The sequence below is a fragment of the Bos taurus genome, chromosome 11, assembly GCF_002263795.3.
Source record: "Bos taurus isolate L1 Dominette 01449 registration number 42190680 breed Hereford chromosome 11, ARS-UCD2.0, whole genome shotgun sequence".
NCBI lineage: Eukaryota > Metazoa > Chordata > Mammalia > Artiodactyla > Bovidae > Bos > Bos taurus.
Window position 1 is genome coordinate 88,816,846 of NC_037338.1, and position 22,262 is coordinate 88,839,107.

Here is a 22,262-nt window from a genome sequence, read left to right on the forward strand (position 1 = left end):
AAAAACTCTTGGTTTTCAGGCTGTGCCCCAGACATTGTCTCATACTTCCTGAGGGCGGAGTCCGGCATCCACAGCGTTTAAAGCTTCCCCGCTGGTTCCAGTGGGCAGCATCATGTCTTACCTGGACCACAACACATATGGGGACACTGGACCATAAACTGGAAGTAGAACCTGGCCCCAGTAGAGCAAGAACTTGGTTCAGAGCTTAAAAGTGGATACTTTGAAAAAGTATCTTCAGTGAATAATAATTTTAACACTTAGGCACACCAAAAATAGAATGAAAACACACTCTAAATCAATTTTAATGTTTTAAATTCATTGTTAACTCTTGCATGCATGCTCAGTCATGTCTGACTCTTTGCGTCCCCATGGACTGTAGTCCACCAGGCTCCTCTGTCCATGGGATTATCCCAGTAAACATACTGGAGTGGATTGCCATTTTCTCCTCCAGGGGATCTTCCCGACCCAGGGATCAAATCTGCATCTCTTACCACTCCTGCATTGGCAGGCAGGTTTCTTTATCCCTGAGCCACCTGGGATGTCCATCATTGTTAATTAAAACTATTGTTTTATATCCAGCATAATTGGATTTCATGCCCTAGATGGGGCTTTCTCTGTGCTTGGAAGGGTGAAGACGTTTCTAGTGCAGTGTTGATGTGGGTGTGAGAGGGCAGGGGTTTCCTGGCCAAGCTGCCACTCACTCCGGAAGCCACCGTCTCAAATGCCACAGGTGCAGCAGGGCCAAATCTTTTAATACCACTTCCACTCTGGGGAATTAAATTCATCCCAGTGAAAAGAGATTCATAAATCCCAGCCCTGCCTTCCAAACGGCAGCCTGATTCCACCAGGGTGATAAATTGCTCCTATCAAAACAGACAGCAAGTCTCACTGGGAAATAATGGGTTCCAACATACCAAGTGGAACATCTTTAGCACTTATGAACCAGGGATTGTGATGAAAAATCAAGTCTTGGGAAATCAGAGACTCTGTGTGTGTGTGTGTGTATGTGTGTGCATGTGTGTGCTTGAACTTCTTTCAACCTCTCTTAAACTGATAGAGATATGGAAATACAGATGAAAAGGCTAATGTGCTTAACTTTTTTAAAAAAAATTTTTATTGGAGTATAGTTGATTTGCAATGTTGTGTTAGTTTCTGTTGTACAGCAAAGTGAATCATTTATGCATATGCATAAATCACCTCTTTTTAAAGATTCCTTCCCCGTATAGATCATTATAGAGTACTGAGTAGAGTTCCCTGTGCTCAACAGTAGGTCCTTACTACTCATCTATTTTATCTATAATAGTGTGTATATCTCAGTCCCAGTCTCCCAATTTATCCCTCCCCTCCTTACCCTCTGGTAAGCATAAATTTTTTTTCTGCATCTGTGACTCTATTTCTGTTTTGTAAATAAGTTCATTTGTATCCTTTTTTTTTTTTTAAGATTCCGCATATAAGCAACATCATATTTGTCTGTCTGACTTACTTCACTCAGTATGAGACGCAGTCTACAGGTTCAATGATTAACTTTAAATGAAAAAACAATTCCATTATAAAAGTGTCCCTGGAGCACATTTGTTTGAGGGTTGGGCTGGTCTCCGAAAGATGTGTGTGGTTATCTCTTGCGGAGTCTGGCAGGATTCCTGGGTGGGGAAGAGGCCTGTCAGGGAGCAGTGATTTACTGCGGGCTGAGTGCGAGGCACTCCTGGTGGGGAGAGAAAGTCTTCCTGCTGCTCCGCCCCAATTCCTTACAATTCTCACGTTCCTGGGGGTGAAGTCAGAGGCTCGGTAAAAAGGCAAATGTTAGCTGGACAGAAAAACCCATTAAACCCTTGCCAGCTAGTAACTAATTATTATCTTAAATTATTTTCCCCAATAGTCACCTGGCCTCTTTAAGATGTCCTAGAAAGACATGGAAGGACAGAAGGGTGACGTCACTTGTCGTTTCCCCATTTCCTGACACGTTATCTCCTGCAGACCCTCAGCCTTGTCCCACTAACACACCAGCCTCTTCCCCAAATCGCAGTTTGTTTCTGGTTCCTAGGGCTGGAGGTCTCTTGGCTGCATTCTCTGGGACCTGGCTCCATGCCCTAGGAAGCCTTTCTGAATTCCTCGCACTTCACCCTGGAGAATTAACTGCTGCTTTTATAGCCTTTTGTAGGCCGTCTACCACTTAGAGCAGCAGAGGATCATCTGAGAGGACGGCTGACTCATTCATTCATTCATTCAGGGGTTTCTTCAATAGGTAGTTGTTGAGTTCCTACTAGGGGTTGGGCTTCCCAGGTGGCACTAGTGGTAAAGAACCAATCCCTGGGTCGGGAAGATCCCCTGCACGAGGGCGTCAGCAACCCACTCCAGTATTCTTGCCTGGAGAATCCCCATTGACAGAAGAGCCTGGTGGGTTACAGTCCATGGGGTCGCAAAGAGTTCAGCTCGGTCATGTCCGACCCTTTGCGACCTGATGGACTGCAGCACGCCAGGCCTCCCTGTCCAGAGTTTACTCAAATCCATGTCCACTGAGTCAGTGATGCCATCCAACCATCTCATCCTTGTCCCCTTCTCTTCCTGCCTTCAATCTTTCCCAGCATCAGGGTCTTTTTAAATGAGTCAGTTCTTCACAGCAGGTGGCCAAAGTGTTGGAGTTTCAGCTTCAACATCAGTCCTTCCAATGAATATTCAGGATTGATTTCCTTTAGGAGGGACTGGTTGGATCTCCAAGTTCAAGGGACTCTCAAAAGTCTTCTCCAGCACCACAGTTCAAAAGCATCAATTCTTCGGCACTCAGCTTTCTTTGTAATCCAGCTCTCACATCCATACATGACTTGGACATGACTAAGGAGTTGGACACGATTAAAGCAACTTAGCGTGCACGCATGCACTATGGGTCAGGCCCTATGCCGTGTACACGGGACAGAAGAGAGAGCCTGGACAGAGAGCCAGATCAGTGTGCTCTGCATTCAACTCCAATGTGCTTTTCCAGGCAGCAGGGAAGCCTTGGCTCTGGGGCTGGTTCCCCAGAGAACAGCGCCAGGTGGGGGTGGGTGGGAGGGTAGGGAGGGGGAAAGGGGAGGGTGGGGAGCGGGGAGGGGAAGCAGTGGGGGGACGGGCACTCTCCTTGCCAGGCTCTCATTCCTTCAACAGTAGAGTGAGAGGGTGGCAGGAGATAAACTTTCTCCCAACTCAGAAAGCCTGTGGATTATCAGAATCTAAATCAGGAATTCTTTTTAAAAATGTGATTCCTTCTGTCTCTGAATTCCTAAAGTAAAATACTTTCTATGTAGAAAGTTTATATGCACAGAGAATCGAAAAGAAAAATAAAATCACTACGATTCTAATCCTTATGGATAATCACCATTAACAGCCTACTTTGGTAATTAGGCTTTTATTATGCATGTATTCCTCTAACGAGGTCAAGAACAACTCCTGTTTTGTTTCCCCATCAATTCCCACAGGTGTGGCTTCTTCCATCTGTCTGTCTTCCCTTTCAATGTGATTTTTATGGCTTACTGTTTCTACTACTGCCAATATACTGTTACTCTTCTTACTAAGCAGCATTTATCAAGTATTTACAACATGCCGGGCACTATGTGGAGCATATTATAGATCCCAGGTGCCTTAATGCCCCAAGGACCAGATGAGGTAGGTATGGTTATTCCCATTTTACAAATGAGAATGTTGAGGCTGACGGTGCTTCTGCTACATGATGAAGATTTACCTTTGTGAGCGTCATGACTGCGGAACCCAGAAGTCACGGGTTCCACGACGACCTGTCACTGAACATCTTTTCCAGGTCAGATCACTAAGGCGTCTGATCAGTTCCCCATCGTCAGCCCTTTAGTTCCCTGTTTTCTGCTGTTATGCACAATACTGTCATGAAATCCTTGCAGTTAAAAATGTGCACAGGATCTGTTCTTATTCTCTGTAGCTAAATCCTTACCCGAAGAACTGTGAAGTTGAAGTCCAGGTTAAGCCTTGAATATATCTGGTCAATTTGCTCCTCTCTCCACCACTAGAGGTGTCACAGTTCTCACTCCGCCAGTGGAGTGACTCCAGACAGGGCGATGAGCAGACAGAGGGAACTGATGGAATGCTGAAGGAGAGATGAACATTTCAGACACACTTGGAGACAGACAGGCATGCTGAGGATGGAGGGCAGCAACTGACCCCCAAAGCAGCAGCTCCTGGTTTCCGTGGTGCCAGGGACCCTGATTTGCAGCAGATAAAAGGACCACCTTACAGGTCATGGGTTTTACCCAGTTGGAACATGTCCATCGACAGATGAATAGATAGAAGATGTGGTATAGATACACATATAAAAATGGAATATTACTCAGCCATTACAAAGAATGGAATAATGCCATTTGCAGCAACATGGATGGATCTGGAGATTATCATACTAAACAAAGTCAGTCAGAAAAAGACAAATATCATGATGTCACTTATATGTGGAATCTAAAAAAATAATACAAATGAACTTATTTACAAAATAGAAAAAGACTCACAGACAGAAAAGAAACTTATGGTTACCAAAGGGGAAGGGTTAGGGGGAGGGAGGGATAAGCTGAGAGTTTGGGATTGACATATACATAGTACTATATGTAACCAAAGAGTACCTACAGTACAGGACAGGAAGCTCTGTTCAACATTTTGTAACAACCTAAATGGGAAACATTTTTGAAAAAGAATATATATATGGATATGTATAACTGAATCACTTTGCTCTACACCTGAAAAAAATGCAACATTGTAAATCAACTATATCCTATATAAAATAAATAGTTACTGATATTCCACAGATGCTAGGTCTCCCACATTGCAGGCGGGTTCTTTACCAGCTGAGCCACCAGGGAAGTCCAAGAATACTGGAGTGGGTAGGTAGCCCATCTCTTCTCCAGGAAATCTTCCTGACCCGGGAATCAAACCAGGGTCTCCTGCATTGCAGGTGGATTCTTTACCAGCTGAGCTATGAGGGAAGCCCAAATGGGACACATTTTTGAAAAAGAATAGATAAATGTGTATGTATAACTGAATCACTTTGCTGTACACTTGAAACTAACATAACATTGTGAATCAACTATATCCAATATAAAATTAAAAATTAAAAAATACTGATATTCCACAAATGCTGACTTTTAATTGCCTTGAATTAAAAAAGTAATATTGCCTTTATTGTCTTTTTCTGCCCTAGCCAAGGATGATGCTTATGCCAACTTTTTTCGTATAGAAATGTCAGATGAAATTCCAGTGCCATCAAATGAGACCTTTATTCCTCCACCTGCACATTATGACTCTAATAAACACGTTATCAGCTCATGAAAATGATGGCAAACAGGTGACTGAAGGATTTGATAAGTCAGCAGCAAAGATTAACAGTTCTTTTCAGAGAAAGCTGTGAGAGGTTCCCCTATTTAAAACAATTGTGGCATGTGAATTTACTGCACTTAAATCATTATCGGCAATTAGTTCTTGTCAAAAAGGTTGCAGCTGGCTTCAATTACAGGTAAGATTTTTATAATTTGAACTTAGTAGTGTGTCTGATAAGTAGGACTTGGATGAACACCCTTAGGGATATTTACAATTTGAGAAAAACTCCAAGGCATTAAAATTTTAAAAAATTCTTCATTTTCAGCAATGCTTTGTTACTGACATTATTAAGCTTTCAGAAAAATTTCCATAGTCTTCATCCTTCAGCTCTTTTCTTCATAACAGAAAATTATTGATTAAAAACAGCTTTTATGTTACAAAAGCACTGCATGCACATTATAGAAAAATTCTGAGCAGCAGAGAGGATACAAAATAAAAATAACTCTTTCTAAACATTCCCTGGTGGGTCAGATGGTAAAGAATCTGCCTGCAATGCTGGAGACCGGGGTTCAATCCCTGGGTCAGGAAAATACCCTGGAGAAGGAAATGGCTACCTACTTCGGTATTCTTGCCTGGTGAATTCCATGGACAGAGGAGCCTGTTGGGCTAGAGTTCATGGGGTTGCAAAGAGTCGGACTCGACTGAGGGACTGACGCACACACAGTGCAGATTTTTTTTCTCTTCCAATAACTCTCCAATCACTGGGATCATTTGCCCATTTCTTTCTCTTGAATTTTTTATTTTTTTCAAGTACCTGGGGAGTTGGGGTTGAATCTTCATGAATGAAGAACTGTGTTGGTGAGCAAAGGTAGTTGATGTGGTTTCCTTTGCAAATGTGTGGGTCTCTAAGGCAGAACCACCTGCCCCTTGACCCGGAAGCTGCCTGCAGCCTCTGTGCACAGGGCGTTTCTGGTGACGGATGTGCCTCTCCTGAAGTGTTACAGCAGAGAGCAGGTAGGCTTGGGACCTTCCGTAACTGGTACCTTCCCCAAAGCATCTCAATCTTTTGGAGCTAAAAAATAAATCAATAAAATTAGGGTGATTATTTGTCTCATGGCTCAAACCTGTGTTAACTGAATTTTCTCTTCTCTCATTATAGAAGCGAGAAGGCACATTACAGGGGAGTGATTTGTAATAAGAGATTAGATAGCGAGTTTGTAGATCAGCATAAAGGCATATGCTTGTATGCATGTAAAAAAAGGATAGGCTCTTATGCCAGACAGGGAAGCCTGGCATGCTGCAGCCCACGGGGTCACAAAGAATCGGACACGACTGAACGACTGAACAACAAACAAAGCTGCATGGAGATGAAGCCCAGGGCGTGTTTCCATTCCTGATTGCCTCTCGTGTACTCGTCTTTTTGCTGTTATTGAAGCTGAACACGTGGTGGGCTTTCACAAGTTCCCTCCGTTCATCCCTAGAAGCATCACTTATCAGGTCCTCTTGGCTGAGTCCATGCGATAGTCTCCTGAGTGTCCACATACTCCTCCCATCTCTCCTGAGGGGTCAGCCATCCCCTCTGAGCTGATACACCTCCCAGGTCTCTCTCTGATGTTCCACTTGGGGGTCCCCACAAGGTTCTTACACCCGCAGTTCCAAAGGTGAGGTGGGCATTCTTCCTGCTCTCTTCTTCCCAAATTTCTATGTTGCTTTGTGGTCCCTATCGGTCTAGTTGCCCAAGATTGAAAGCAAGAAAGATCGTACATAAGGGACCTTTTTCTTTATCTCCAGTTCAGTAATTCCATAATCAGTACTGTCTTTCTTAGCTAATTTGGGCTGCTATAACAAATACGACAGACTTTAACAACAGAGGTTTAAGGATTTCTCACTCTTCTGGAGGCTGGATGTCCGAGATTGGGGTGGCTGTATGGTCAGCTGAAGGCCTTCTTCCTGTGTCCACATGGCAGAGAGAGAGATTATCCCTCTTGTTAGCTCAGTCATGTCTGACTCTGTGCGACCCCATGGACTGTAGCCCGCCAGGCTCCTCTGTCCATGGGATTCTCTAGGCAAGGATACTGGAGTGAGTTGCCATTCCCTTCTCCAGGGGATCTTCCCAACCCAGGGATTGGGTTTCTTGCATTGCAGGCAGATTCTTTACTGTCTGAGCACCACGGAAACCCTTTATTTTTATAAAGAAATTATAATTCTTTTTTAAAAATATAATTATAATCCTTCCTAATTCCACCATGAGGGCTCCACTTTCCCCAACAAAGGAATTAGGTTTCAACACATAAGATTTTTTTTTTTTTGGAGGGGGTGGAGGAGTAGACACAAACATTCAGTCCGCAGCACTGTCTTGTTGTCTCTGGCATCTCTCCCAGGGTGTGATGTATTAATAATTTTTTTCAAATCTCTATCTTGATGTGTATGTGTGTATATCGGGTGGGGGGGGGTTGCCTTTCAGAGGCCTTTACCTAATTTTCCCCACTGCGGTTACTCTCTTACCTCCTGTTCTAAGGAACCCACATAGTTGTTCTTCCAGTCTCCAAAGGTTGCTTGAATTATATATTTGAGGGCTGGAGAAATGACCACGGTTGGGTCTGTGGACCCAAGGGAGGCAGTGGGAACCAGACCCAGACAGGTCTTCCTTTGTAACTGGCCGCACACGCTTTTGCTTTAACAAGGGGGCTCAGGATCCTGCCTCAGGGTCCCAGTTATGAGAGTCATCTCAGATCTTGTGCCCAGTGGTCCTCAGCATGTCTGGGCATTCCGGGCCCTCACGTGTGTGGTTGCCTGTGTACACGGCGTGGATTCTTCAGGGAAAGAACTGGGGAAGTCATTCACACGTACGCCTGCTCTGACACAGCAGGTACTTCCTCCTGCAGATCCACCTGCCCTTCAATCAATGGGTTCCAGGCCTGAAAACTGGCTCAGGTCCAGACGCCAGGTCCAAGGCTGAGATTTGAACTTTTATTAGGGTAGTTCCTCCAGTCACTGGGTCATCTTTCCCAGAAATTTTCTGCTTTGAGTGTATAGATTGAACGATACCCTTTTGACCATCCATCTCTCTCACCCCTCGGCACCCTTCATTCTGTCTGGTTCAGGGCCCTCTGGCCGCCTCTCCAGTCACATGCCGCGTTGTAATTGCGCTCCTTTGCTGCTAATTAAACACCACACTAACTTCTATTATTTCAAGGTTCCATTAGGGAGTCGGTTTTGTGACCACAGGGCGGTCATGTCTGAGCTCCTCAGCAGCGCACCTCAGCAATGCACGTCTTACCAAGTTGGCAATTGGCTGGGCTCTCTTGATGAACATGGATGGTTGATTTTCCAACCTCACATGATGCATCTGCTCTGGAATGCCCCTTTCCTGGCCCTCTTCCTCCCTTACTCTGCTGTTGGGATGGCTCCTGATGTTTCTGCTTCCTTGGTGTGACCACTGCTTCCTCCAGGTTACTGGGAACTGTTCTAGTAGCCTGGTAGCACTCCTGGGGAACTTGCTGGAATTTAACTCTCTATTAGGAGAGAGTATGCCCACATGGATGAGCACTTTTGCAGACTTAGGCTCTGCTGCTCTCCATTGGCTCCTCATGTGCCCTGGCGCCTACCAAGGCCACACGAGTACATGCAGAGTCTTGCCTCCCAGGGCGGGCCCAGCACTTTCCCACTGGCTACTGCTGTAGTCCATGAGTAGAAGGGCAAGTGGACTCATTTTAAAAGACAAAATGACGTTTACAATTGCCAAGACTTGAAAGCAACCTAAGTGTCCATCAACAGATGAATGGTTAAAGGAGATGTGAACCATTTCTACAACAGAATAAAAAAGAATTAAATAATGCCCTTGGCAGCAACATATATGGAGACTGTCAATTAAGTGAAGTAATTCAGACAGAAAGACAAATAGGATATCACCTATACGTGGAATCTAAAAATATTGCAAATCAACATATAAACAAGACAGAAACAGATTCAAAGACACAGAGAACATATTCATGGTTACCAAAGGGAGAAGAGGGGAGAGGTAAATTAGAAATATGGGGTTAACCGTCATGCACTACTTTATGTGAAATAGATGAACAATAAGGACCTACTGAATAGCATGGAGAACCATATTCAATACCTTGTGATAACATATAATGGGAAAAATTGGAGAAAGAATATATGCATATGAATAACTATACCGTACATCTGAAACTAATACCATCTTGTAAATCAACTAAGCTTAAAAACAAAAAAGAGTGACTAAGACTTGATAGCTAAAGATAGAGAAAAACAAGCTTTGCAGCACCCTGGAACTTTGTATTTCACAGAACTTTTTGTCTTAAGATTTTTCTTTTTAAACATACGACCAATTCTTTGATTCCCACCATCATAGTAACCAACAAAACCACACTGTTATCTGTCATTTGCCTTTGGGAAGACCTGGGAATTGTTTGTTGAGACAGGATTTGGGGCATCCCTCAGCTCCACTTCTGCCTCAGTCCACCCACCCTCCTGTCTGCCATCCCTTCCTTGAGTATATATTTATTGAGTGCCAGCTCCATGCCAGGCACCATTACAGTTCTGGTATCACAGAATTAGATGGGTCTACTTTGTCTTCAAAGTACAGGGTAGGTGGCCTCATGGGTTTGGGAATGGCTTCTGAGAATTTAAGATTTCCAGACCCTGCTCTGACAGATTCCTTCTCTAATGCATCTAGGTCTCTTATTGATATAGTGGATGGAAGAGTATTTTATATCAATTTAGTGAGCATGAATCATTATTTATAAAGTGTGTTAAACATACAAAGCATAAATGCACCAAATGTGAACTTAGATTCAAACACAATTTTACTGAGTTTCAGCAATGGCTAGTGTGCTGCCTAGAAAGGTGTCGTAAGTTAAATTTTTACCAATTGCATTTCCTTATATGAAAAAAATCTCATTAAGGAAAATGCATACTTTTGAGTTATCCTTTATACAGGGAATCACAGAGAAGCCTGCAGGCATGGTAGTTGTCTCTTTAAAAGGCAAAAGCCAATGCATATAGTAATTAATCTTTTGTTCACTTGAAACTTTCACATTCAAATCTTTAATTTTCACATCCAAACTCCCTGCTCTTTTGTGCACTGAGTAGTGTATTTCTAATTAGCCTCCTTGCAACTTTTGAACACACTTTTCTCCACCCTTTCCTTTTCTTTTAGTAAATGCTTTTGAAAGCAGAATTCTTATTTTCTCCAGTTTGAATTTCCTATGGTGTAGGGTGCTCTGTTTGGTTTCGGGCTCTCGTTTCCATGTTTGAACTACTGTAGGGCTTCCCTGGTGACTCAGATTCTCAGACAATAGAGAATCTTCCTGACATACAGGAGACCTGTGGCGATCCCCTGGAGAAGGGAATGGCAACCCACTCCAGTACTCTTGCCTGGAGAATTCTGTGGACAGAGGAGGCTGGTGGGCTACAGTCTATGGGGTCGTAAAGAGTTGGATACGACTGAGTGAGTAACACACACAGTACAGATATAGTTTACTCAAGATGCCTACTGGCAAGGGTCTGCTTTTTTGTAATCAATCCTTTCAAGCCAGACTTTTTTTTTTTTAATAATAAAAAGAATTTATAATAAGCCTCCCCTGGGAGAAGCTGTCAGGCCATACAGCCTGTAATTACAAGAGGATACCTGATGTTCACTTCCCTTTTTTTCACGTGTTTCTAGCTGATTTCCTCTCAGTCATGTTGCTTTCATTAAGTTGGGTCACCGTAGGTAATAATCTCGGGTTCATGCTCTTGGGAAAGTCATGGAGTGAACAGGCTACGGGTTGCCTGCTCCAGCGTTCGAACCGTGGGAGAAAGGGATGCTGGCATCCTCATCTTTGAATTATCAGGGTTTGATGGAAAGAGCCGATGCACTGGAAAAGACCCTGATGCTGGGAAAGATTCAAGGTGGGAGGAGAAGGGGGCAACAGAGGATGAGATGGTTGGATGGCATCACTGATTCAATGGACATGAGTGTGAACAAGCTCCGGGAGATGAAGAACAGGGAAGCCTGGCGTGCTGCAGTCCATGGGGTCACAAAAAGTCAGACACGACTGAGCGACTGAACAGAACAGAACACAGAACATCTTCCCCCAAAGAACCAGCTCTAACTTCTTCACTTCTGTGCAATAAAAATCAATCCTACTTTCCTTTGAACTGCCTTCCTGTGTGGCACTATAGAGCTCATAATGTAAGAAAAAACATCCCTTGAGAGATGGAGAGGTGTCCTGTTTTTGGATAACTGGTGTCCCCAGTTCCCTGATCTCCATCCCGTTGGCTGCAGCCACTACCTTCTGGCCTGGACAGTCCATCCCTCTGGGTGACTCTGTGTCATCTAAAGTACAGGAGTTGCTGCTGTCCACACCTGCCACGCAGGCTGTGTGTGGCTGTGGTGCCTGGGCTGTTTCCTTCCCTGTTTTCAACAGGTGCCGCAGCCTGATTTAATCAGTTCATATCAAATCCCTACGTCACACCAAGCATCACGCTGGAAACAGAGGTTCAAAGAGCTCCAGGGAGTGCCTGGTTTGGGGCAGCGTTTCTCAAACTCCAGAAATATAATGACTCCTTTTAAAGGACCAATAACCAATAATAAGTTCTGTTGGTACAAAGATAACTAGGAGTTGACCCTTTTATGCTGTGGCTCCCAAATTTCTATGAAACAAAACAGTTTTTCAAATTAGGTGTGAACCCAACTGAAATTCACTAAAGTTCAAGTGTGTGTGATGACGCTCTGCTGACGCACACAGGTCCCGGTGCTGGCGGGAGGGCCGAGCCTGGTGAGTTTAGCGGCCTTGCTGTCCGGCTTGGGGTGACTCAGCCCTCCCACTGGAGGCCTCTGTGTGAACTGCTGAGACACTTTCGTTCATGCTGGGCTTGGTGATGTCATTTGACCTTTCGCTCAGCTCGGCTTCACTACTTGTGTGTCAGGTCTGCCTGTATCAGTGAGAGTAGAGCTTGGCCTGCCTACTCCGCTGTGAATACAGAGGCAGTCCAGGTGCCCAGACAGCCTGGTCGTTAGGAGGCTCACCAGGTGACGTGGAACAGACAAAGAGAATCATCTTCTTTTAAGATGAGGATCACAAGGAAGACAGAAAAATGTAACTGTTTCTAAGAGAAGAATATATTCTGGAGTCTGAGTCTGCAAAATATCAATATGGCAAGCCCAGCTTGAGGTTTTCAGGTCACTCCCATTTCAAACGCACTGCTTCCTCATCTGTTTGTTACCCCTGCTTGTTTTGGTTTGAAGAACTATGGCCCCAGACTTGTGTTCTGACCACCAGTCCTGAGTCACCCATCCTGGACCTTTGCTCACACCTCCCTTCACCCCGGAAGGCTTCTGTCTCTTTACCCTTGTTGAAACTTTCTCCTCCTTCAGGGAGACCGGCACAGATTGCACTTCCTCCAGGAAGCCCTCTGGGCTGTTGAGGGCTTGGTTCTTTTCCATCCCAGCACTGACTTTAAACCGCCGAGTGTGATCTGCCCGTCTCCTGCTCTGGGTCCCGTCTTCACCTCTCAGTGTCCGGCCGAGCATCTGCACCACCAGGCGCTCAGTGTGCCTTCGGAATCCAACTGGATTTGGACTGGATTGGCTTCCTCTTCCACGTCAGGGATCTACCAGTGTGATGTGTGTGCGTGTGTGCTCAGTGACTCTTTGCAATCCTATGGACTGTAGCCCACCTGACTTCTGTCCATGGGATTCTCCAGGCAAGAATACTGGAGTGGGTAGCCATTTCTTACTACAGGGGATCTTCCTGGCCCAGGATTGAACCTGCATCTCCTTCATTGCAGATGGATTCTTTTCTGCTGAGCCACCTGGGAAGCCCCAGATCCACCAGGGAACAAGTGACATGGTGCTCTGGGCACAGGGACTGCTGCCGCCTTGTCCCTAGAATGACTTTAATGTGACTTTGCAACACCACCCTGTGAGGAAGACCCAGAAGATTTCTGCAAAGGGGCAGATCAGGAGGCAGCTGTGTGAGTCTGCATGTGAGTGTGCGTTTGTATGTGTGTTTGTATCCTGGAGGGCTCCCCTGGTGGCTCAGATTGTAAAGAATCTGCCTGCCATTGCAGAAGATGCAGGAGAGGTGGATTTGATCCCTGGATTGGGAAGATCCCTTGGAGAAGGGAATGGCTATCCACTCCAGTATTCTTGCCTGGCAAATCCCATGGACAGAGGAGCCTGGCGGACTACAGTCCAAGGGGTCCCAAAGAATCGGATATAACTGAGCAGCTAATACTTTGTATCCTGGAGGTCAGCGTACCTGCAAATGGAGGTGACGGCAGCACCCAGGGAGGTGCCCTTTCCAGTGTCGCCTTCCATCCCTTCCCCATCCTATCTCCTCCTTCCTCCTGTAAGATGAGTGATGAACTAGAGAGGCAGTGCAATGCTCTTAAGGAACTTTTCTTATTGGCCGTGTTTCAAATGGACTGTGTGAAATGGTTTACCGCGTGAACACTTGCATCACCTTCCTTTGATGTGTGGTATCCTAATCACACCCTCGGGGTACTGCCAGACACAGGGCACTTCTGAGCATCTCTTATTCCCAAATGATGCGATTATATCTCAGGCTATTCATAACCCTCCAGGGTGTGTTTTTTTTTTTTTTTAACTGGTATAAATAAATCAATTATTTAGGTGATCGCTTTGATCACCATGAGCTTCCGGTTTGCAGTGGAGAAGCTTAGCTGCTCTTGGGAAGCACTGTCCCCTGCCAGCGGGCCATGCCACCCTGCCCTTCCTCAGGGACTCCTAATTGTCAGGCGTCCTGCTGTTATCAGCAGGTTTGAAATCAGTCACCAGGTGCCCCTGGGAACCCAGAGCACTGTGGGCTGCCTGGCATTCCCACATCTGAGAATGTGGCCATGACAGATACCCCTAGAGTAGTCAGGATGCCTGTGATCTGTGCTCCCCTCAAAGAGGCCCAAAGAGGGAGCCACTTCTGCCTTCCTGGGAATCCAGGCATCATGTTCTCTAAAACAACGTCAACACTGGTGGCGAGAAAGGGATTTGGGGGTCCCTTAGGGTCTGTATAATTAGCATTTATATCATATTAATGAGGTGCTAATTGCTCTTGCAATCCTTGTGATGCAGATTCGTCTAGTCCTGCTTGCACTGTGATGTACGCAGTGTAATATCTTCTAGCCTGTCCGTTACTGTCAGTCATCATTGGGGAGCCTGTGAATAAGTAGCATCTTTCACGGCAGCTCACTACACACTGGGCACACCTTTTGGGGGTTGGGGGGGAATAAGATTGTTCTAAGCCTGTTAGGGTCATTTGAAAGTTACAGTCTCTGCCAAGGGGAGGGGCGTTTGAAAGAGTGTGCTGCAGTGACTTTAGTGTAGGATTTGCATGGACAGGATTAGCCAGCTGGCCCCGAGAGAGTGGCATCAGTGACCCCAGGAGCCTGGGAGCTGGCTAAGGCTATTGGAGGTCCCCCTTCTTGTCCATTTCCTCTCTGCTTTCTGGGTGCAGGAAAAGCTGAGCAGTTGGAGGGAGGGGGCTGCACTGGGGCCTGAGGCAAAAATAGAAATAAGATGCCCCGTATATACTTAGTAAAACCTCCTCCCATGTTTTTAATCAAGCAGAAAAAATAAACAGAAGCTCTGCCATCATAAAACCATGACTACAGATAGCCCTGCATTTCCCAGTCTGTTTGCACCCCTTGTGGAGCTCAGAGGATGCCCAGGCCATAGAAGTGATGGCAGGGGGAGAAGCGTGGCAACCACGGCAGGTCAGAAACTGCTGTCTCAGAAACCACAGAATCAAATGCACAACAGCCTGTCTCTGCTTAAAATTTTGGACGTTTTGTTCGCAATGGATTTTGGCATTGATTTTTGCTTTTAAAATTATTGCATTAAAAATTATTTATCTTGATGACTGAGATTCTGGCTTATTCTTCCACGGTGCCTCCCTTGCCACACCCCAGTCCTGGCCCAAAGTTGAAAGGGCCATTGATTCAGTATCAGGGGTGACAACCCTGGCTTAGAAGAAGGATTGCCAGAGAAGTAGGGTGTTCTGGGTCTTTCCTGGACTTCCCACCTTCTTAGACATTTGGGGAAAATCCCAACGTTTTCGTTGTCTTTGAAAATGAAGGGCAGTTCATTCAGCTGTGGTTTTTTTTTTTTTTTGAATATTTTATTTATTTATTTATTATTTTTTTAAATTTTATTTTATTTTTAAACTTTACATAATTGTCAGCTGTGTTTCATAGCCTTTTTTCTTTTAAATAGAGGTAGCTGTTTTAAATCTCTTTAGAAATAGTTTGGGTATTAGGAATGATAAAAATCATTCTCCAGATCAAAATCCCACAGACAGAGGAGCCTGGCTGGCTACAGTCCATGGGGTCGCAAAAGAGTTGGACAAGATTTGGTGACTAAACAACAACAACAACAATAACAACAACAAAATGGGATTGTTTTCCAGACTCAGTAAAACAATCTGGGCAAAAGAATCTTGCATACATCAGGCTTGACACATTTCTAGTTTCCCTCTTCATTTGAAAAAAAATGCTCTGTGTTCACAAATGATTTCTGAATTCCAGTCCCAGCAAATGGACATTTCATCTTTTGTTTATTCAGTCACACAGTTACTAGATTCTAGCTGCTGTGTTTCCTGAGGCCCCAAGCTCCAAGGTCCCAATACTGCTTCGTGAGATGCGGGACTTAGGTATCCCCTCCCCCTCCCCCAGCCATTCCGAGGGGAATACAGGGCTCTTTTCCCTGTATCATCTCCCTTCCTCCTCCTTTCCCTCTCCAGCTCTTGGGGGAGAACTTTGCATGTCACAGAGGCTTCTTCCAGACCTCATTATGGTTCTGTGGGACAGCCTGCTGCTACGGGGGGAGGGACACACCAGTGAGGGAGGCCCTGTCACCGTGTGGGAAGGTCCTGTCGCGTGTGGCATGTGGGATGGTCCTCGGGGTGCCCGAGTCACTCTGCTTTTTTGTGGGCATCAGGGGAAGCCGTTTTCCAGGTTTGGGACTGAGGTCCTCCTGCCCACTCTAAAACTGAATCCGGTGTTGTGGGACTCCCCTTGGTGGCAGATACTGTTGGCTGGTGGTCCCATTCCCCAGGTCGGTCCAACCCCCATGACCTTTGCTACCCGCCGGCTAGGGGTGGCACCGGGTCTAGTGCTGGCCAGAGGGAGAGAGGAAGCAGAGTTTGTTGAGAGTTCCTGAAAACTTGAGCTGCGGGGCTGACTTCCTTTTTCTCTCTGATGGCGCCCACACGAAGTACTTGGGTGGGGCAGGTCTCACCAAACGGAGCCTCGACGGAGAGGCTGTGGCAGTCTCAGAACGGGGCCACCGAACCAGAAGGGCGAGCCCCCTGATTTGTTTAAGCCACTGTGGTCAGGTTTGCTGTCACTTTCAGCCAAAAGCCTTCCTCTCTGGTACACCACCAGCTCCTGTGATCCAGGGAGCTGCCGCGGAGGACGCTTGGGGGGATAGATAGACAGGACGCCCGGCCTGCCTGGTGCTTGGAGGGTTGCCCCTGTGACCTGATGCAGCCGGGTTCCCGGCCTTCTCTGGACTCCGGATGAGTCACCCTGGTTCTGACGCCCGGGGAACCCTGGAAGGTCCACCCCACCCTTCAGCCAGCTCTGCCCAGAGGCATCAGTTATGGTTGCGGACTTTGCTTGGGCTTCAGCTGGGGGCCCCTGCTTCTGGAAATGCATGGTGACCCTTGATTGGGAAAAGATACGTTTCCATAGAGTGGATATCTGCAAAGGAGGGGCGAGGTGGGCTTCATGGAGAGCATCGTTAGATGCCAACATATGATCTTGTTATAAGACATTCTTCAAACCCTACCCCTATGAGAGCTTGTTGATGAGATGAACGGTAACTTCTGTAAAATTGGAGGGTAAAGCATTTCCGAGACAGAGTAAGTCATGGACTGTGATTTTTTGAGGGCGGTGCCTACCAAGTGGATTACACCTGTCAGAGGGAGGTGGGGGTGTCATGTTGTGTCTACTTCTCAACCACGCTGAGATGCTGTGATGCAGGCACGGGGGTATGGGGGCTGCTCATTCAGGGCCCCTTTCTCTTTGATCCTGTGGCACTGTCCTGCCCTGGGGTCCCTCTGGCCTCCCCTGTCCCTCCCTCCAACTGGGTCCTGCCCATCACCAACTGTTGGCAACTGAGCCAATCACTAAAGCTGCCTCCCAGTTCACAGAGGTGAGATGAATTCTGTTTCCTGGACATCACGTGAGTTTTAACTCAAAAGTATGAATAGAATTTCAGGTACCAGGAGAGACTTGGTGGGGCTGGCCAGTGGTGGAAGAGGGACATTTTTATCAGATGGTAAAATGCACAACCCTCTTCAAAGTCCTGGTTATATACAAGAGTGACATATGTTTATCTAGAATAGATCCTGATGAATCTGCTTTTTAAAAGGCTCCAGACGAAAACAACCTTCTGTAGGTTGTGGCAACTGTGAGGATGCTAATTTTATAGTGAGCCATAAATTGATTGACAGGAGGCAAAGAGACCATGGGGTGGAAGATGATGGGCTTGGAGACTGAAGGTGGCAACTGGTGGGAGATGACCTGGGTGGCCGAGGGGCTGGGGGTACACACCAGGAAAGCAAGCTGGGAAGGGATTCCAGCCAGAGAGCTATTCAGGGGCTCTGGTTGGGCTTGGGGGATCAGAGGCTCTGGAAGCTGGTCAAGCTGCTCTGTCCAGGGAAGAGCCTTGCTGAAGGGATGCTGGGGAAGGGGGTGCTTCCTGAGGGGTCATGGCAACAGCAACATGGCTTAGGCACCAAGAACCATGCTGCCATGACCTGCAGAGAGCTTCAAACAAAAGCAAAAAAAAAAAAAAAAATCCCAAAAGCAAACCAACACTTTACTGGTCTAGGAAAAGGGTCAGAACTAGAAGAACAGCCAAGTCTATGGATTTTTTAAAAGGTTATCTATCTCTCTATCTATTTATTTTTGGCCGTGTTGGGTCTTCATTGCTGAGTGAGGGCTTTCTCTAGTTACGCAGAGTTGGGGCTCCTCTCTAGCTGTGGTGCGTGGGCTTCTCGTTGCAGTGGCTTCTCTTGTTTCTGAGCATGGGCTCTAGAGCCTTTAGGCTCAGGCATGTGGCACCCTGAGGCATGTGGAATCGTCCCAGACCAGGGATCCAACCTGTGTCCTCTGCAATTGGCAGGCAGATTCTTTACTGCTGTACCACCAGGGAAGCCCCAGTCTATGGATTTTTGATTTCATTTTTATCCCTGTGATTCACTCGCCTTTGAGTGAGTTGTTATTTAAACTCAGTATCAAGACACAAGTGACTGCACCATTGGGGGTGGGGTCTTAATTCTCTTTGTCTCTGCATAAATCCTGATACTTTGCACATGGCAGGCACCCAGGAGTGTTTGCTGATTGGATGGAAGAGTTCCCCTCCGCAGACTCAAATGAGACAGGGCTGGGGTCCTAGAGAGGAGAAACCCTTACGTCCCCCTCGATGATGCTGGAGGCTCGATCCTCTGGTTTGGGGAATTTCCTGCTGTGGGAGTCTTTTTGCCCTGGTAGACTCAACCCTCTTGAGACCAAGAGATGAGAGACAAGGCATTTCACCTTCCAGGCCAAACATGTGCCTCTGGGGCTGTGGCCCCCCAGTGATGATAACAACAGGAGAGGGGTGATGGGGCACATCTCGGCGTTTTCCATCAACTGTCTTCTGGAACACTGGGACACTGTTCCAAGTGCGGTCTTGAATAAGCTTGACTTTTTACTTTTTCTGCTTTTTAAAATAGGCCCTGTGTTGTAGAGTTCATTTCTAAGCTGAAATTGACCATTTCATTCCCATGCTCCCCCCGGAATAAGCCTCTACTATAGCATCAATACACAGGATTCACTTTGATGTCCCTTTTACATGGCGCCAAGACGGGGGCGTATTTTTGCCACCCACACCTGGCACATGGTCCACTCTCACAGGTATTTTGCTGAAAGTGACTCCAATGCTGAAGATTCTTTTAAAATGTATTTTTCATATCTGGTGGGAAGTAGATGTTTCAATCATTCAGCTATTTCAAACCAAGAAATTCACCTTGACTTCAGCTATCTCTGTGTTTAGGGCAAAACTTATTTTTGACCTGAAACGTAGAGATAACTACCTTCTGCTTCAATGCTGCCCCGATAAACATGTCATTGGTCTTTCCAGGTAGAGTGTAGCCTGTGGGTGCTACCATGTGAAACACTCACAACATAAGATTTGCAGACAATTGTAATTCTAAAGTTCGCTTTGGCCGCCCCCTCCTTTGTCTGTGTGCATGTATGTGCATGCCTGTGGTGTGTGTTGTGTGCAGACTGACAGCCGGCATGCACACGGCATGGCATGTACTACGTGGCAGCTCTCTGCTAGGTTCGTCCCCAAGCCTTTTGCTGCTCTGGGTTGCAGATGTTATAAGAAGTGAGATGATTTACAGAGGTTAACAAAATCCTGTAAGCCTGATATGGAAAGAGAAAAGAGAAGCCCATATTTCTGTTTAGCAATGCCTTGTAGTAATTAAAATATTTCTAACATGATAGTAAGTTGGGTTAGAGTGTAAATTTAACAACATTAAATCAATTAGCCCTTGGCGACAGCCTTTTATGATGGGTGCAAAGATGAATCAGAAATGGTGCCTGCTCCCCAAAAGCTGATAGTTAATGAAAGAAAAAAAATACACATAGATGCAGATATATAGAGACAGATAAACAGAGAGTAGATAAATCCAGTGTATATTTAACTGAGTGTTTATGGTATGTCAGGCTCTGATGACTTAATCACAGCTTCACAACGAGTCTTTAAGACCCTTCAGTGCAGTAGGTAATGCTACTGTTACTTGTATCTAAGTAACCGAGGCACAGAAAGGTGGCAAAACGTGAGAAGGTGCACACAGCTAAAAAGCAGGAGAGCCAGCATCCGACAGATCTGATGACCACGAAGTCGGTCTGGTTCTCCCAGGTGCCAGGTGGGCACTTTTCCTTTTAGCTTGCTCATCTCTGCCATTGGCCCAGGAGGATGTGCTCAGGGGAGGGATGAGGAAGTAGGTGAGGGTAGACAGACCCCTTCTTCCTGGTGGCGGTACCAGGATGAGGCCCTGGCACGTGGAGACAGTTAGGCCCAGGCTGCCTGAGTTTCCCCAATCTGGTTATTGAACGTGACCGTGTGGTTGGCAGGGCAAGGGGTTTTAGAGGACATTTGGAAAACTGAAGTGCAGGTTAGAGTTAAGTTTAATCAGAATATTGAAAGTTAGAACCTGGTCAAGGGTAAAGGGGTGGTTCAAACTTTGGAAACAACTGCATGAAGTTATGGAAGGCTACCTTCTGGTTCGTTTTCAATTAAAATAACATTTTGGAGTCAAGATACGTTCTTTGGCAACAGATGTGTTGGTGGTGGTTGGGGGGCGGGTAACAATAAAAAAACTGAGGTCAGAAGGGAATTAAGTCCAGCTGCTTGTTTCAGATAAGTGAAAACACTAAAATATATCTGAAAAGAAGGCAGCTAGAAATGCTTTCCTTATGGAGTCATGCATTGTTTGCATTCATGGGCTAAATAACTCATGCTGTATTTAAGAGGGCCTTGACGTAAGCCCACCTTGAGAATACCAGGACTTTGTTCTTCTGATTGGCTTATTGATAGTATTGGATTTCCTTTTTCTAGAAGACCAGCTCATCGTTACAGACAGGTAGTGTCACCTAAAAGGTGCTGTTGTCATGGAGGTGATTACAGATGCTAATGACGAGGTGGCAGTTGAAAGAGGCCAACTGAATGTGGGGCACAACGTGGCATGAGGTGAAGATGTCTGAGAGATTGCAGATGTGGGTCACAGAAACCGGAAGCTCCTTGTCCACTCAGCTGAGGGACTTTCCACTCTAGGGGAATAATAAGCACCTTTGCAACCACTTGATAAAACTGACATTTAAAAATGATGTCTACATTCCAACGGGGCATCAAAAACTGACTCAGGAGGACTGCAGGGCAAAAACTTGGCAGCCTGAGTTACTGCTGAATTTCTAAACGCTGGGCAAAGTTTCCATAAGAAGGAATGTACAGGAAAATGTACATTTGTTCATTAATTCATTCATTTCTTCATCAAAGCGCTATTGAGAGTTGAACTCATGCGTGGTTCCTGATTGTTGTTGTTTGGTCACTCAGTCGTGTCCGACTCTTTGCTACCTCATGGACCGCAGCACTCCAGGCTTCCCTGTCCTTCACCGTCTCCTGGAGCTTGCTCAAACTCATGTCCATTGAGTCGGTGATGCCATCCAGCCATCCCCTTCTCCTCTTGCCTTCGATCTTTCCCAGCATCAGGGTCTTTTCTAATGAGTCAGCTCTTTGCATTAGGTGGCCAAAGTATTAGAACTTAAACTCCAGCAACAGTCCTTCTAATGAATATCAGGGTTGATTTCCTTTAGGATGGACTGGTTTGATCTCCTTCCTGTCCAAGGGATGCTCAAGAGCCTTCTCTAGTACCACAGTTCGAAAGCATCATTCTTTGTTTCTCAGCCTTCTTTATGGTCCTACTCTCACATCTGTACCAGCTACTGGATGAACCATAGCTTTCACAGTATGGACCTTTGTTGGCAAAGGGATGTATCTGCTTTCTAATACCCAGTTTAGGTTTGTCATAGCTTTTCTTCCAAGGAGCAAGGTTCCTGGTAAGATGCTGAAAACGCCCAGAGGCACAGGCTCGGTCCACTGCTAGGCGTGGAAAAAGATGACTGGGCACACGGTGCTGTGCACACTGCAGTACAAATGGGGGGCTGATGCGCTCATTGGAGTGAAAGGGCCCCCTGGAGGAGTTCCTGAGCTGAGTTTCGCAGACACACAGGTGACCAGAAGTGATGTGGAAAGGCGCTCCCACACGGCCCTGCCTCCTGAATATTCTGTTCAACCATTTTTCTTGCTGAGGTTTTCTACTTTGCTTGGACTCTGTACCACAGAATTTGGAATCCAGTTATTCTCTAATCTCACCCCCACT